A 14,398-nucleotide genomic window follows, 5' to 3' on the forward strand; every position below is an offset into this window, starting at 1 on the left:
AATTAAAACTTACATAAGTAAGTTTTTCTTAGGAACTCATGTGATTGCCGTAATAAAACAAAAGTATATTAATAAATAAATATATGTTCTATATAAATGATTAGTCATTAAGAAAAATTCCTCTTGAAATCAGGGAAGTGATTATAGGATTTTATTTGAGAAACATTCAATGATCCTTTTGAATATCAACACAGTTGTCAGTATGCAACAGTCCTAGTTAGAGCAGAGATGATTTACAAGGAAGAGTTTCTAGCAATTGATTAGGAAGGTAGTATGGAGTTCCTTATGACTATACCAAAGAGTAAAGAGTAATGACAATTTGGTTGTTGTAAGGTCTAGAGGCTAATCAATAAATCATACTTTAAAAATAGTTTCTTTCCTATGGTTTCCGGTAGGGATATAGATGTTTCAACTTATCCCGCTTGTAGCATAATCTGCATTGATAGAATTTGGACTGCTGATTTTCCAGAAAAATAAGGTGCAAAATTAAGTATTCTTAAACTACATGGCCTGAATATGACTCTTGCCTTTACATATTGACTATATGGAAAATTAGATCTGTCACCTATGAATTTAGTAGTCAATCACTTGCTGCTCACTACAAGGTTCACTACAATATTGTAGCAAACCACCTTATAAGTCACTTTAGCAGGAGGTCTTAATGTGCCATAGTATTCCTGTCCCTAGAAACAAAATGCAGAATTATCCACTGGTCACCAGGATGCCTACAGAGTTCTCATGAAGGTTTCTGTCACTAGTGCTGTAGATGATAGCAGTTCAGAAAATTTCCAGAAGTAGCTATAATCTGGGTGAACGAAACAGTTAAAATCATAAGTATTGGTGGCAGAAGAATTCCATCAGCAAGTATAGGATAGGACTATAGAGGCAGAAATGGGGAGGAGGGGGAAGGGAGAGGGTAGGACTGTAAGAGTAAGGTATTTTACTGTTTCTTAGGTCAAATTCAGTTTCCTAGCAGAAAAGGGTAAATCCTGGGAAACTCAGGTCTGTCACTGTTGTGTTATTGCCCATTCCTTTTTTGCTTAAAGCAATGGGAATTTTGGATGGGGTTCTCAGCAGATATAGGTAGTATACAGGTAATGTAGATAAACAATTCCTATTGGAAATACTTGTGCATTCACTGAAACCATCACAGCCTTTTTGAAAATCACTACAAGGAAAAAAACCAACCAAACTTTTTCTGATGGGTCCTAAATTCTGTGCTTGTAGTTCTCTACACAATCTTTTGAACCAAAATTCATGTTTTAAACTCTCCATCAATAGCTAGCATATCCTCAAAATTTCCATTAAATCTGAATCTCTTTGAAGAGCAGGTATTTATCCACCTATCTATAAAGAGACTTGAGAAGCCCTTATGTTTAGCATAACTGCTAAAGGAAAAATGAATCCTTCTGATTATTCTTCTGTCCCAAGGAAAAAAAGGAAAGATAGAGATGACCTGTGTTACCTGTGATAGCCTAACCTGTAAATTGAAATACAAATGGGAAGGAGTGAGAGTAAAGGCTTCTTTTGGAGCACCCGTTCTCTGCGATGGCAACTGCCAAGAACCTTTGGATTAAAACCTGAAGTGTCCTTTCAGTTTTCAAGACAAACCAAAGTACCTTCTTCTGAGATGAGCTTGCTTCAGGTAGTTGGATCCTGAAAACCATTTCACAATGCTTTTCTATTAAAAAAAAAAAAAATCTTCCTTGGAGAAGGTCCTGGAATAGATGTTCCAAGGAGCCATTTAGTCCATATGGCATGAAGACATTCAAACTGCTTGTACGCCAGATATTTTCTAATCAGGAACAGGAGGAGTTAGGTTGATTCTAGACTTAAGGAAATTTGATCCATCATTCAAATCCATTTCACAGAGGATGCTACAGAAATTAGTGCAATTTCTTAACAGGTGAATTAGGAGTCTTTTAGATGGTCCCTTACACTTTCTTTTGAACTCAAAGTAATTGGCATAACCAGTATACTCATATGTGGTATCGCACCGAATTTTTCCAGTGAAATACACTTCAGAAATAGCTTTAAACCACAGGTAGCAGTGTGTATTCAAAGGAGACACAGTACAGGTTTTTCTAATAAGAAAAACTAGCACATGGACATAGATGTTCTACCTGTTTTCATATTTCATAGAATAATATAATTATTTAGGTTGGAAGAGACCTCTAAAATCATTGAATCCAACAACATTTGTTTAAATTGTAGGATTTTTTAAAAAAACTTCATAGTATTTTGTTTTTCTTTTATTTGCATGAGCTCAACACAGACAGACCCTCAAAATGTAAAATCCATCTACCAGCTCTATTAAGATTGTTATTGCCCTCCACTATCTTCCTGATCCCCTTAGCAGATTGCATCTGAAGCACTTGTGTCCTCTAAGCAAGAAAAGATGCAAACACCAGTCTAAAAGATGAAAGAAGCCCATGTGCTGGGGAAAACATGTTGCCACACAGCTTTCCAGCTGTGCATGCTGCTGAAAGCACTCCTGATAACGTAAACATCTTGATGAAATTAAGACAACCTATCTGTGTTAGCAAGGTCATCTGTCAGCCTGCTGACCACTAATCATGTTCATTTATTCAAACTGCTAGAAGGAAAGTGGTCATCTGTTTGATGGACACAGTAGGTGATCAGTCTTAATCAGAGCAGAGAACTACACTCACGTGTACTCACAGACAAAACACCTTGCAGAAGTAAATTATAGCTTTAAATTAAGAGGCCAGAAAGCATAATTTCACTGCCTACGACAGTGTGTATGGGAAAAAGGGTCTTTTTCAGGGCCAAAGGAGACTAAAAAAATTTTACATGTTTACATAAGACAAAGCAGATGTAAACTCTTTGCTAATACATTTTACTGCTGTACTATACCTTGATTAAAGAAGATACCCTGTGCTTAGGGTGTCTCACACCCTAATAATAGCCACTTGAAGAAAACAAAAAATTAAGAGTTGCTGCTGGACGACATTTATCCTGGCCATTGCATTCTTTTCCTCTGGATAAAAAGTTCAAGTTATGTTTCTGGTCTAGTTACCAGTCTGGTCTCGTTAAATGCTCAAGCCAGGGAGTTGTTGAGTCAAGGCTCAGGATAAGAACTTTTATTGATACTGAGATTAGCTCAGTTGATTAGAGCATAATGCTAATAATATCAAAGCTGTGTGTTCGATCCCTTTATAGGCCATTTTCTTAAAAGTTGCACTCAATGATCCTTGGAGTTCCCTTCCAACTCAGAATATTCTGTGAATCTGTGATAACTGCTTTTTCCATTGAAGAAGCAAGCATGGATTTCAACATGTTCTGCTGTTTACCTGTTTATATTTCATACTGAGAGATTCAGACTCAGGATTTTCACTGAAAATTTTTTTTGGAAATAATGCAATTAAAACATTTGGTACTGGTAGTTCAGGCCTGGAAACCCCAAGGTTGTTGGAGTAGGGTGGGGAAACAGCTAGCTGGTAAATACCCCCTGGATACTTCTAGTTCTTGTGGAAAAAGTTTGGATCTTTTTGTTATTGTTATGTGTTTGTGGTTGATTGGTTGGTTGGTTGGTTGTTCAGTTGGTTGGTTTGTTGATTACTTAAATATGACTCAAGTGTTAGTAAGTTCTGCTTTTTACTGTGTTCCATGCTCAAGGTCTTTACTATACATAGACAACATAATTTAAACTCATTAAACAGCATTATTTAAACATAATTTTTAAATTCTCTGAAGTAAGATTGGGTCTGATACTGAGTTGTTTGCATCAAGACAAGTCAAGAATAGCTTTATGTCAGTAGAGTTCCATTTATGTGAGGTGATATGTTGCACATGTCATCCCTAAGTTTTCTCTGTTTGAAGAACTATTTTAGACGACTTCCTTCAATTTGAATTTTTAACTCAGAAGCTCAGTAAAACTTCTGGGCTGTGTCTAAAAACTTAGATTTATTTAACTCTCCATCTTATGTATTTAACTTCTTTCCTACAAACAAAAGGACTTAAATGATAATGTGGAATATCCTCCAAAAGCAAATTATTCAATTCTAGCTTTCTGCAGTGTAAGGAGATTATTCACCTTTGATGAGACAGATTATAGATCTCTGTCATACACAACTTCAGTTGATGTAAGCAGAAATTCTGTAGAGGACACTGGCATATTTAAAGCGTTCATGGTCTGAACTGAAGGCCTTGGTAAAAGCATCAAGGAGCACATTCAGCACCACATCTGAGACTTCAATGCTGCCTTATTCTGAAACTGTTTCACATGGTATGGGGCTGCTTTATTGTGTTTCTAATACACTAACTCCTTCATTCAGTGTTAGCTGAACATGTGATGTTGGGCCCTTGTACTGTCAGATTGTTTCAGGGCTTGTCTGTGACCAGTGCTTTCTCTAGTTTTGCCAGAGCAGTGTGTTTGGAAAGGAAGCATGTCTGTGCAGCACTGCTTTGGATTCTCACAGGTTGCAGTCCTCAGGGAAAGGCTGTCTTTTCTGCATTTCCCTTGCATCCTTCTGTCTGCAGAAAAATGCTGAGTAGATCCTTGACTTTTTCCTATGTCATTTGATGTCTGGCAAGATCTTACTGTAGAATTAATTCTTTCTGGAATAAGATGGATTAGAGAAGAAATTAAAGTCCTGTAGTCTTAGAGGTGTAGCTCTGTTCTCACATAGACTCTCTGTAACCTGTTCATTGCCAATGATCTGTTTTTGGCACAGTTGTGCCAAGAAGCCAGTTGGTTATATGATGTAGTGCTTTAAAGAACCAATAATGAACTCAATTTATATAGCAGCTCTTTGCATCCATATTTGTTGTTGTATTTGCTGTTGTAGAAGGTCTCACATCTGGAATATGTCACTTCTAGAAACATATTCAGGGGTTGTACAGAACTGAGCTCTTCATGATCTCTCTTGGAATTGCTTTGTCTTTCACAGTGCTACTTCAAAGAGTCCATTGCCCACACTGTACTGCACCTTACACAGTGACCACAGGTTCTGTGTGAATCCTTCTGGACACTACAGATGTAATGATTCTTTAAAATAACATTTGCTTGGTCAGTATTAGAGATTCCTGGTTTTCCTCTTGTGTTTAGAGTGCAGCTCTACGAGCAATTTTGATGACTCTCTCAATTCACAATTCTCACTGGGCTTACAGTCTTTGTCCTAAAAGAGTGAGCACAAACAGTAGCCTTTTATGCTGAAAAGCAGAGAACTTTATTTGGTAGCTGTGGGAGTTAATTTTGCCTTATTAGAGCTCCTCCAGGAGATAATAAAATGAAATAAAATTACTGGATTGGTAATTTCTTCTGATCCATGTCCATTCTCACAAATCAAATTTGCAGTCCTAGAAAAGGCCTCAAATCACAGAATTTTTTTTAAACTGAAACAGATAAACCTAAAAAAGAATTCTTTTGAAACAAAAACACTGACATCTAATGAACATATATATGTACTTTTGAGGACTTTTGTGTTATGGACACATTTCTTCCTTATTTTATAGGTCTCAAAGCAGTTGAATTTTTTTCTTTGTCACTGATACCACATGTGATGTAGTGTTTTTTATCATAAGAAATACCTGCCCTTCTGTAAATTAATGTATTAAATTTTTTTCCCTTGACAGTAGGTTCTGGGAGCTACAGATTCCACTGTTCTTAGCAAGCTGAATAGCAAGGAAGCCCAAATCATTTATCAGAATACAAAAAACCTAAACAAATAAACAAACAAAACCAAACTAATGATAGGAAAGAAACAACCTAAAGGAGGCTGGGTGTGGTCAATGGTACTGAAATCCTCACAATTGTGTGGTTACATTAAGGCCTCATGCAGAAAGCACTGAAAATTGTCACTAACATGAAGCATTTCAAGCATCCATTCCACCACATGGAGAGTGTGTCATATATTATATGCTGTCTGCAGGAAACATTATTGCTATAACAAAAGTTTGTGGTGGCTCTGTCAGAGAAAGCTAACAGGATTGACAGCGCAAGATTTAGTCAGGGTTTATTAGGTGAACTCATCATGTGATAGTTCTATCACCCAAAAGCTTAATTTTTCAGCCTATACTATTAAATGGGAAGGGTAAGTACTAGGATTGCTGTGACACTAAAGTAATGCCACAGAAGAACTGAACTTACAATTACAAAACCAGACAAATCAAGCAGACATTCTCCTCGTGCTCCACAGACATGGACTGATTGCTGACAGAACAAGGGCAAGGTCTGTGTGTCATGAACACTTCCATTCACCTAACACAGGAGTGTTTGCAAAGCTGCTCAGGCCCTTGTCAGACTAGGGTTCTGTCATTACAAAGCATATGTGGTGAGATTCCTTACTATTCATATACTTTAAGGCAAGCTGTGCAATTACTTTGCTTCAGATTTCTATTGTATCAAATCTATTGTTCCACCAACTGCCTCCACTTATTATAGAGTTCTTTATAAACAAGATACATCTGCTAAGCAATTTCTTGGACACCAAGTAAAAAACTGGGCTGAAGATTTAGAGAATATTGTCATTCTGTCATCTGCAATAATTGAAACATTGTTCAACTTTAAGGCTGGCATCCAGTGGAAAGTTAAAAATTATTTCTTCTTCTATTGCAATGTGTTGAATAAAACTTTGCCCTTAGATCATTAAGAGAAAAATATATTTTAAAAAGTAATAGTGGAAATAGAGAATATCAGATCATTATTATGGAATGATTTTTAGGAATAGGGCTGAAGTTGGACTTATAAAAAGTATACTAAACTTTATAGTAGTGTTTATTTATTATCTGGTGAGCACAGTCTATGAATGTCCTTCCCTGGAAGTACAGGCAAAAAGGACAACTTTTAGATGAATAGAAACTGGAATTTTAGGATTGGGATCCAAGGATCCTGTTACATTTATGGAACAAGATAAATGTTTCACAATAGAATGGAATGAAGATTGTGCCCCTATCTGTAATGCAGGTGCCTGAGCTGAGTGTAGCAAGTGATGCAGGAGTTCAATGCCACCTGTCCTTTGTTCCTAGCGCAGGAGGTTGTGTGCTAGTGACTGCTTTGCGTAGGGAATGCTCTCACACACGGTGATGGAGCTCTATCACACCCCAGAAAAAACACTCAAGGACTGCTGTAGGCCAAAGGGGATCGTTCTCCTGAGGATGCAAGCCATGCTGAGTTCTGTTTGCTCCAGGGACCCTGTAACCATCTTATGGCTTGACTTCTTAATATTAGGCTGCAAAATCAGTCGTGGGCACAGGGAAGAGACACTGCATTTCTCTCTTCAAGGCAAGTGTCCTTGTATAACATCTACAATAAACACATTGTATTTTTGCATGACCAATTAGCATTAAAAAAAAGTGTGGGTCTTAAAGTCTGGGTCTTACTCTACTCTTGTGTTTTTGGCTCCCTAATGGAGCTTGAATCCAGTCTACCTTTTATTCTGGTGACTAGCAAATGTTTTTGGGAAATATGATATGGAATCTATATAAACCATGAGAGCTTTTACTCTTCTGTTTCCTTAGTGAGTTACCCACTAAACAATGTGTTTCACCTGGGCGATGGGCAAATGGGGGTGAGCAGGGGAAATGAAGAAGGAAACAAACCGTTCTTTTCTTGGCTACAAATTAGGCTAGCCAATCAAAGCAACACTTCATGGGAAGCCTTTTTCTTTCAGGTGTACATTAGAGCATAGCTATTGGATTAGGTTTGTCTGGAAACTTATGTATGAAAAGACCCAGTGTCTGTAATCTTTTGGTGCTTAAATAGCAGATAGGCAGAGAGCTTTGTGAGGCTGGAGCTGTACACATCAGAGCAGAGCTTTGAACAATTGTTTGGTGTTAAGGTGCCTCCCAGGTTTAAGGCACAGATGGGTATAGATGTAGTTGTATCACCAAGAAATAGTGGAATATGATTGTTCTTTTCTATACAACATGGCACATGAGAAGTCTAATCTGAAAGTGTTTTAGAAATTACTGATTCTATTTGTAAGATTTTTTTAAAGTGATTTATGTTGAAATCCTCATTAAAGATATGGTATGAGTTTAAGAAAAAAAATTGATTCAGCAGCTGGAGGGTCTTCAGACCCAGAGATGTAAACAATAAGTTCCAAATGAAAAAGGGATGACAGGGCTTATGCAGGAAAGAAAAATGCAGAAAGATGTAAAGAAACACTTAAGAAGTGAGCATGGGAATACTGCAGAGAGCAAATGAAATAGGCTGTTAGGATTCCTTCATAGACAGCAGGAAATGACAGATGTGAAAGCTGCAGTAAGGAATCTTTAAATTAAGAGTTAAAAAGCTTTAAGATGGAAGATCAGGGCTAAACAAAATACCCACACTGACAGGCAATGCAGCACAGTTTTTTTCTGTTATATTTTCTCCTCCCTGGTTATATGTGAGCATTTTCCTATAGTTCATGATGTGAAGAAGCTTACTGTGTCTTATTTTCTTAATGATAGAATTCTTTATCATTGTCATTAGTAGCATCAGAACTAGACACATTCAGGGCACTTTTAGAACCCCATCCAATATGTGTGGACTCTCTCAGACTTTTTATAATACTGTAAATAAGGATTTTTAAACTATACTTGATGTCTGTATAAGATACAAACAGCAATGAACCCAAATTACTAACTGTTTAAAAAATGCATAACTAAAATTAATAGTACTGTACTTTTTAAAGAAAGAATTACGGTCCTCTGGCAAGTAAGTGTTTTGCTTGAAATCTGAAAATTGCACATTCAGAAGATAGGCAATGTAGAAATAATGTACACAGTTTATCTGAGTTTTAGGAATGGATTCGATGCAGTTCTATTTAATAAATTCATTTTAAGTCATAAAACATAATACAGCACCAGATACAAAGGAACAGAGAGGAAAAGTTCATGCTGAATAGGTTAATTCCATTGGCTCAGATACTTTAGTGCACAGAAAGTTAAATTAATGAGACTAGAATCTAAAAATAGTCACACAAAAGGCAAATTTGAGGGAGCAATATGATAAAGTGAAAAAAAAAAACAACATAAATAATTTCAGGCAGGAGTAAAGATATTGACTTTATCTCACATACATTACTTTCACCAGAGGACTCCAGAAAAATAGGTTCTACACTGAAGGATCCTGAAACCAGACTCAGACTCAGGTTTTAGTTTTGTATGGTGTAAGGTTGTCTCTGTATCTACATGCATACATTTTGGACAACTGGCTATTGTGGTTATTTGATTTATTTGTTTGTTGCTTGTTGTTTCTGTGAGGATAGTTATTCTCAGCACACAGATTTCAGCCATGCACTGAGGCTGTGCTGCTGAACTCAATTTAGGCCCTGTGAGACTGGCAACAAAGCCACTGCCATCCTAGCTAGTAGGTACATATTTAGTTGGAAATGTATAGAAATCTATGTAAATACATAGGTTGTTACATTTGTCCAGCAAATACTCCCCTTTTAAGAGATACAAGCTTTCATCATCAGGACAGATATTCCAGTGCAGATCTGAACAGCAGTGTGAAATCACTCAAATTCTAAAATGGGAGCAGTGTGAGGTCTTTAGGTGGGCAGGTACTTGAAAGAGCCTCGCTGGAAATACCTTTCCAGATGCCATAGTGATATAAAAGGTGATCTATATCTGATAGCATACATTTCCTGTATTTAACAGCTGTCTGGTACTCTCATTCTTACACACTTCAGTCACATGGGCTGTGTACACATAGATGGCAAATAAAAAGAAGGTACTAAAGACTCTTTGCAGCTTGCTAAGAGCCATTGAGTCACAATTTTCTCTTTTTTGAGGTCCCCTATATTTGTGTACTTGGCTGACTGGAGTAGCTTGATTGGGCAGGGTTGACTCTCACTAGATGCCAGGTGTCCGCTAAAACCACTCTTATCATTTCCCTCCTGAGCTGAGATAAAGTCAGGTAGAGATAACTCACCAGTTGCCTTCAAAGGCAGAACAGTGTCAACTTGGGGCAATTATTTGAATTTACCAGTGAAAATCAGAGGAGGATAATGAGAAGCAAAATAAAGCCTCTTTTCCAGGGTCTGCCAGCTCTCCCCAGTGGTGCAGGGAGAAAGGGAATGAGGGTTACAGGCAGTTCATCCCAGGTTGTTTCTCCCACTGCTTCCTTCTCGGGGAAAGGAGTCTTTCCCCTGTTCAATTGTGGGGTCCCTCCCATGGGAGATAGTCCTCCATGAATTTCAGTTTGAGTCTTTCCCATGGGCTTCAGTTCTTACACTGCTCCAGCATGGGAGGGTGCAGCCCTTCAGGAGCAGACTCCTCCAGTGTGGGTCCTCCATGGGGTCACCAGTCCTGCCAGCAAACCTGCTCCACCGTGGGCTCCTCTCTCCATAGGGCCACAGATCCTGGCAGGAGCCTGTTTCATTGCAGCCGTCCCAGAGGGTCACAGCCTCCTTCAAGCATCCACTTGCTCAGATGTGGGCTCCTCCACAGGTTGCAGGTGGATCTCTGCATCCCTGTGCATCCCCATGGGCTGCAGGGGCACAGCTGCCTCACCATGGGCTGCCCCAGGGGCTGCAGGGGAATCTCAGCTCCAGTGCCTGGAGCACCTCCTGCCCCTCCTGTTCCTCTAACATATTCTCACTCAACTCTTCTCTGTCTGCAGTTACTTCTGCCCAATAAATTGTATTTTTCCTTCTAAAATATGTTACCACAGAGATCTTTCTACCATCATTGATGGGCTCAGCCTTTGCCAGCAGTGGAGCTGGCTGGCATTGGCTCTCCTGAACATGGGGGAAGTTGCTGGAAGTTGTAGCCCACCCTGCTACCAAAGCCTTGCCGTGTAAACCCATGGTAAATGGTTTATATTTGCCTTACTTGTTCCTTCTGAAATGTGTTCTCCATTTATCCCAGCTTATGGGTTTTCCTGCCTTTGTCCCTTCAGTCACATTACTCCGTGACTACATCCATGTGAGTGAATAAAACAGACAATAGTCCAGTCATTTAATCCTGAGTTCAACTGTGGCATGATTTGGGTGCATACATAGCTAATCTTTTACCATCCAAAATACATTCACTACATTCAAACTCCTCATAAGTGGTCCCTAACCAGCACTTCTTCACTTCATCTGGACACTGCTGGAAAACTGCTAAGTCACTCAAGTCAAAATCATGCCAGAGCCTCGCTAAGAGTATAGCAGCATGAATAATCACATTCCACTTCTCCATTTGCTGTTCTGTCATTAATTAATAGGGACAGAAGAGAATATTAATAATAGAGGGCTATAACCAAAGATGTAAAGAATTCTTTGTGTTTACTTTCTTCTTATACTATGGATTGTTACTCAGCCTTCCCTGTCATGAGAACATAGGGAATGAGACAAATGCAGATTAAAAAGCTAGATGAAGGGATAAAAATAAAGAAACAAGCATCCTAACTAAAAGCTTTACATTTCAGATGAAGTAAAGTCTGGCACTTGTATGTGTTGATTTCTTTGTCTTTCCAGATTCTTTGGCACTGAATTCATTGAGGGGATAAAAAGAGAGACATGAAGAAGAAATTTCAATGATACCATATTTAGCAGTTCTGTCATCCTCTAGAATGGTAGTGATATGGGCCTCTGTCCCTTTGACCAGTCAGGTCAGCTTATCAAAGCACAAACAGGCTTTTTTTAGTAATCAAACACAACTATAAAAAAGTAATTAAACTTATAATGGAGACCAAACAATAATGTAAATTATACAGTCATGAGCATATATCCCATCCAAAGAATCTGTAGTATCCCATCCATGTCAGCCTTTCCTGATATATCTTTGTCTATACACAACCAAAAGATAGTTTCTTTTGGGTATCTCCTCATTCCTTTCACTCAGCAGTTCCTACTGTATCATACTAAAGATACCATTGAAATTCAGCACGGATCAACTTGAAAATTTTGAGTGAAAGCATTACGGATAGGATTCACCCCCTCAGTTTAACTGATAATGAATCAAGATAAATGGTCACTTCTGGGAGATAATTCAGCCAATCTACTATAGATGCCTAGGTTAGGATGAAAAATCATATCCCAGGCTGCATGTTTTTGTCCATTAGCTGTAAATGGAATCTATATGAGTAGCTCATATGGAGACATGGCCTGACACTGAGTCAGAGATCTGAGCTGAAAAAAACCCAGTAAAAAGAGATTATGTATCCCTATACTAAGGATTCCAACCTCTTGTCTCAGTGAGAAAGAAAATACTGCTTTATGAACTGAAAAATGTGTTCTTCAGGCTGCATCCTTTGTAAAGCAATGAATATGGAGAGGGATGTAGGCACAGGTCACTGTTTCTGGAGCACTCTTAGGAATAGCCCCATGAGAAGCTCCATACCAGGAGCTCTCTGAGTGGGTGTTGTGCCGTCAGTGCAGCTGGTCCTCTGCTCCCCTGCTGTCTTCCTGCTGTATCCCAGTATCTGGAGAATAGCTTTGGCTTCCTCATTCCCTGGTGCCCTGCTGAGCTGTGGAACCCTGAGAGAAGGCAAGAAACTGCCAAACTCCATTGAATCATTATAAAGCTGTGAGATAAAATATCTTGCCTCCCTCATATTGACTTCCTGGGGAGAAAAAGGAGGATGAAATGAATGCCAGTCATCAGCTAAAGCCATCTCGTTATCTGCCCAGACAGAAGTCAAGTTAAAACAATTAAGGGCTGCCTGAACCTGATTCACAAAGAAGTGTGGACCAGGTGGGAGTGACTGGCTAAATTTCCTGCCCTTTCAAACCCAGCATATCTACTTCTGTTCACAGATAATCTCAGCACATTTCTTCTCAAACCTAAACATATGTCTTTATACCAAATATTGCAGATATCACAAACCAAACAAGGCTTCATAGCAGTCAAGGACCTTTCCTACTTAAGGGCATACCTGTAGATAAACAAAAAGTATTTTCTGCTGTCTCTGTGGTGGAGGAAAACAAGATAATTCCCAGAAAATCAATCGCCTTTTGACTTTTGGAAATAGTACTTGGCTGTCAGGATGAAAAGACTTGAGAAACAGAAACCAAAAGGAAAAGAAATTATTATTCCATTTTATGTAGTACTTACACTTTTTATGTGGAGTAATCGGTCCAGTTTTGGAGCATCAATCACATGATGCTGCAAAGACATCATTTTGTCCATCAGCACAAGTCTTGAAATATTGGAGTCCAGTGATGAACAACCAGGATGATTAAAGAGCTGGACCACATGATGTGCAGAAACACTGAAAAAAAACTAGTTTGTTCACTTGAGGAAGAAAAAGCTAAGGGGAGAACTTAGGCTTCAGCTACTTGTACAGAGAGTAGACATAAGATGTTAGTGTGTAGAAAGAGACAAGACGTAAGTTGTAACAAAAAATAAATCCATTTAGAAATAAGAGTGAATTTCTGATTATGACAGTGGTCAAACACTGGAATAGAATTCCCAGAGATGCTGTGGTATTTCTATCCTGGAAGACCCTTAAAGCTGAACTAACAGAACAGGGCCCTGATAAGTGCTCTAAGTTGGCACTTTTATTGAGCAGAGCAGGTGTTGTACCACAAAGCCTCTCGAGGTCCCTTCCAGCCTCAGCTACTGCTTGATTCTGTGGCAGCAGTGCGCTGTCAATAGCATGTGACAGTCTCTGAAGATCAAAGAAAGGCAAACAGTATCTTGTGGTGAAATGACAAAATCTTAAACATATTGGCTTGAGTCGGAACCTAGATAACCTTTAGGAAGCTCTTGCAGTGTGGCACTTGAAGCAAAATTACCTCAGTCATGATCTTGTCAGAAGACCTGTCAGATATCCTTAGATCATTTTCCAAAACTCATACTGATACAGGTAGCTCATAGGGATTTGGATTGGGAAAACACGGATGAATAACAAATGACAGAAAATTTTAGAAGTATGTTGCTCTGTTTTACCTGGTGCTCTCTGTCTTTATATTAATAGGAGTAACCCAAGTAAGAACATCCATATTCTGCCAATACTTAGAGTGAACATTTGTAGATCAGGATGCTTGCTATTCATGCAGGTGTGACACAAGCAGAGGCATGATAATAGGTCATATAAAGGTCAAACAAAAAGGAGTGTTTCAGGGCACTGGTTATGTAAAACACCTCTGCCTTTAGACAAGAATGCACTGATTTGTACAGAAAACTAAATCTTCAAAATGCTTTCATACCAAAATAATTTATTAGTATTCTTCTAAAAATTGTTTAACTAGCAAGAAGATGAATTTAAAAGTAATATCTTTATGTGTTAGTCTTTATGTGTTAGTAATCATTCCACAAAAGGAAAGAAATTCAGATTAGTCCTTAGGGAAAAGTAAAAAAGAAACAAGAAAAAAAGAAGGTAGTACTTAAATTTTCAGCAAGCAAAACCAGATAAAAAAGTACCTATAAGAAATGAGAAGATCAAAACATAAGGAATTAAAACAGACATAAGGTGGCAAATTGTGCATATTGAAAGGTCTATATGGGCTTGATG

At 38.4% G+C, this 14,398-nt stretch overlaps 1 protein-coding gene across 16 annotated transcripts in view; it reads left to right on the plus strand.

Annotated features, from left to right (window-relative positions):
* The window catches only part of MYT1L (myelin transcription factor 1 like), a 302,310-nt gene that overhangs the window by 200,118 nt on the left and 87,794 nt on the right, over window positions 1–14,398 (plus strand). The gene's annotated exons all lie outside the window — the stretch shown is intronic.

This window comes from Melospiza georgiana, chromosome 3 (genome assembly GCF_028018845.1).
Source record: "Melospiza georgiana isolate bMelGeo1 chromosome 3, bMelGeo1.pri, whole genome shotgun sequence".
In the NCBI taxonomy this organism is placed as follows: domain Eukaryota; kingdom Metazoa; phylum Chordata; class Aves; order Passeriformes; family Passerellidae; genus Melospiza; species Melospiza georgiana.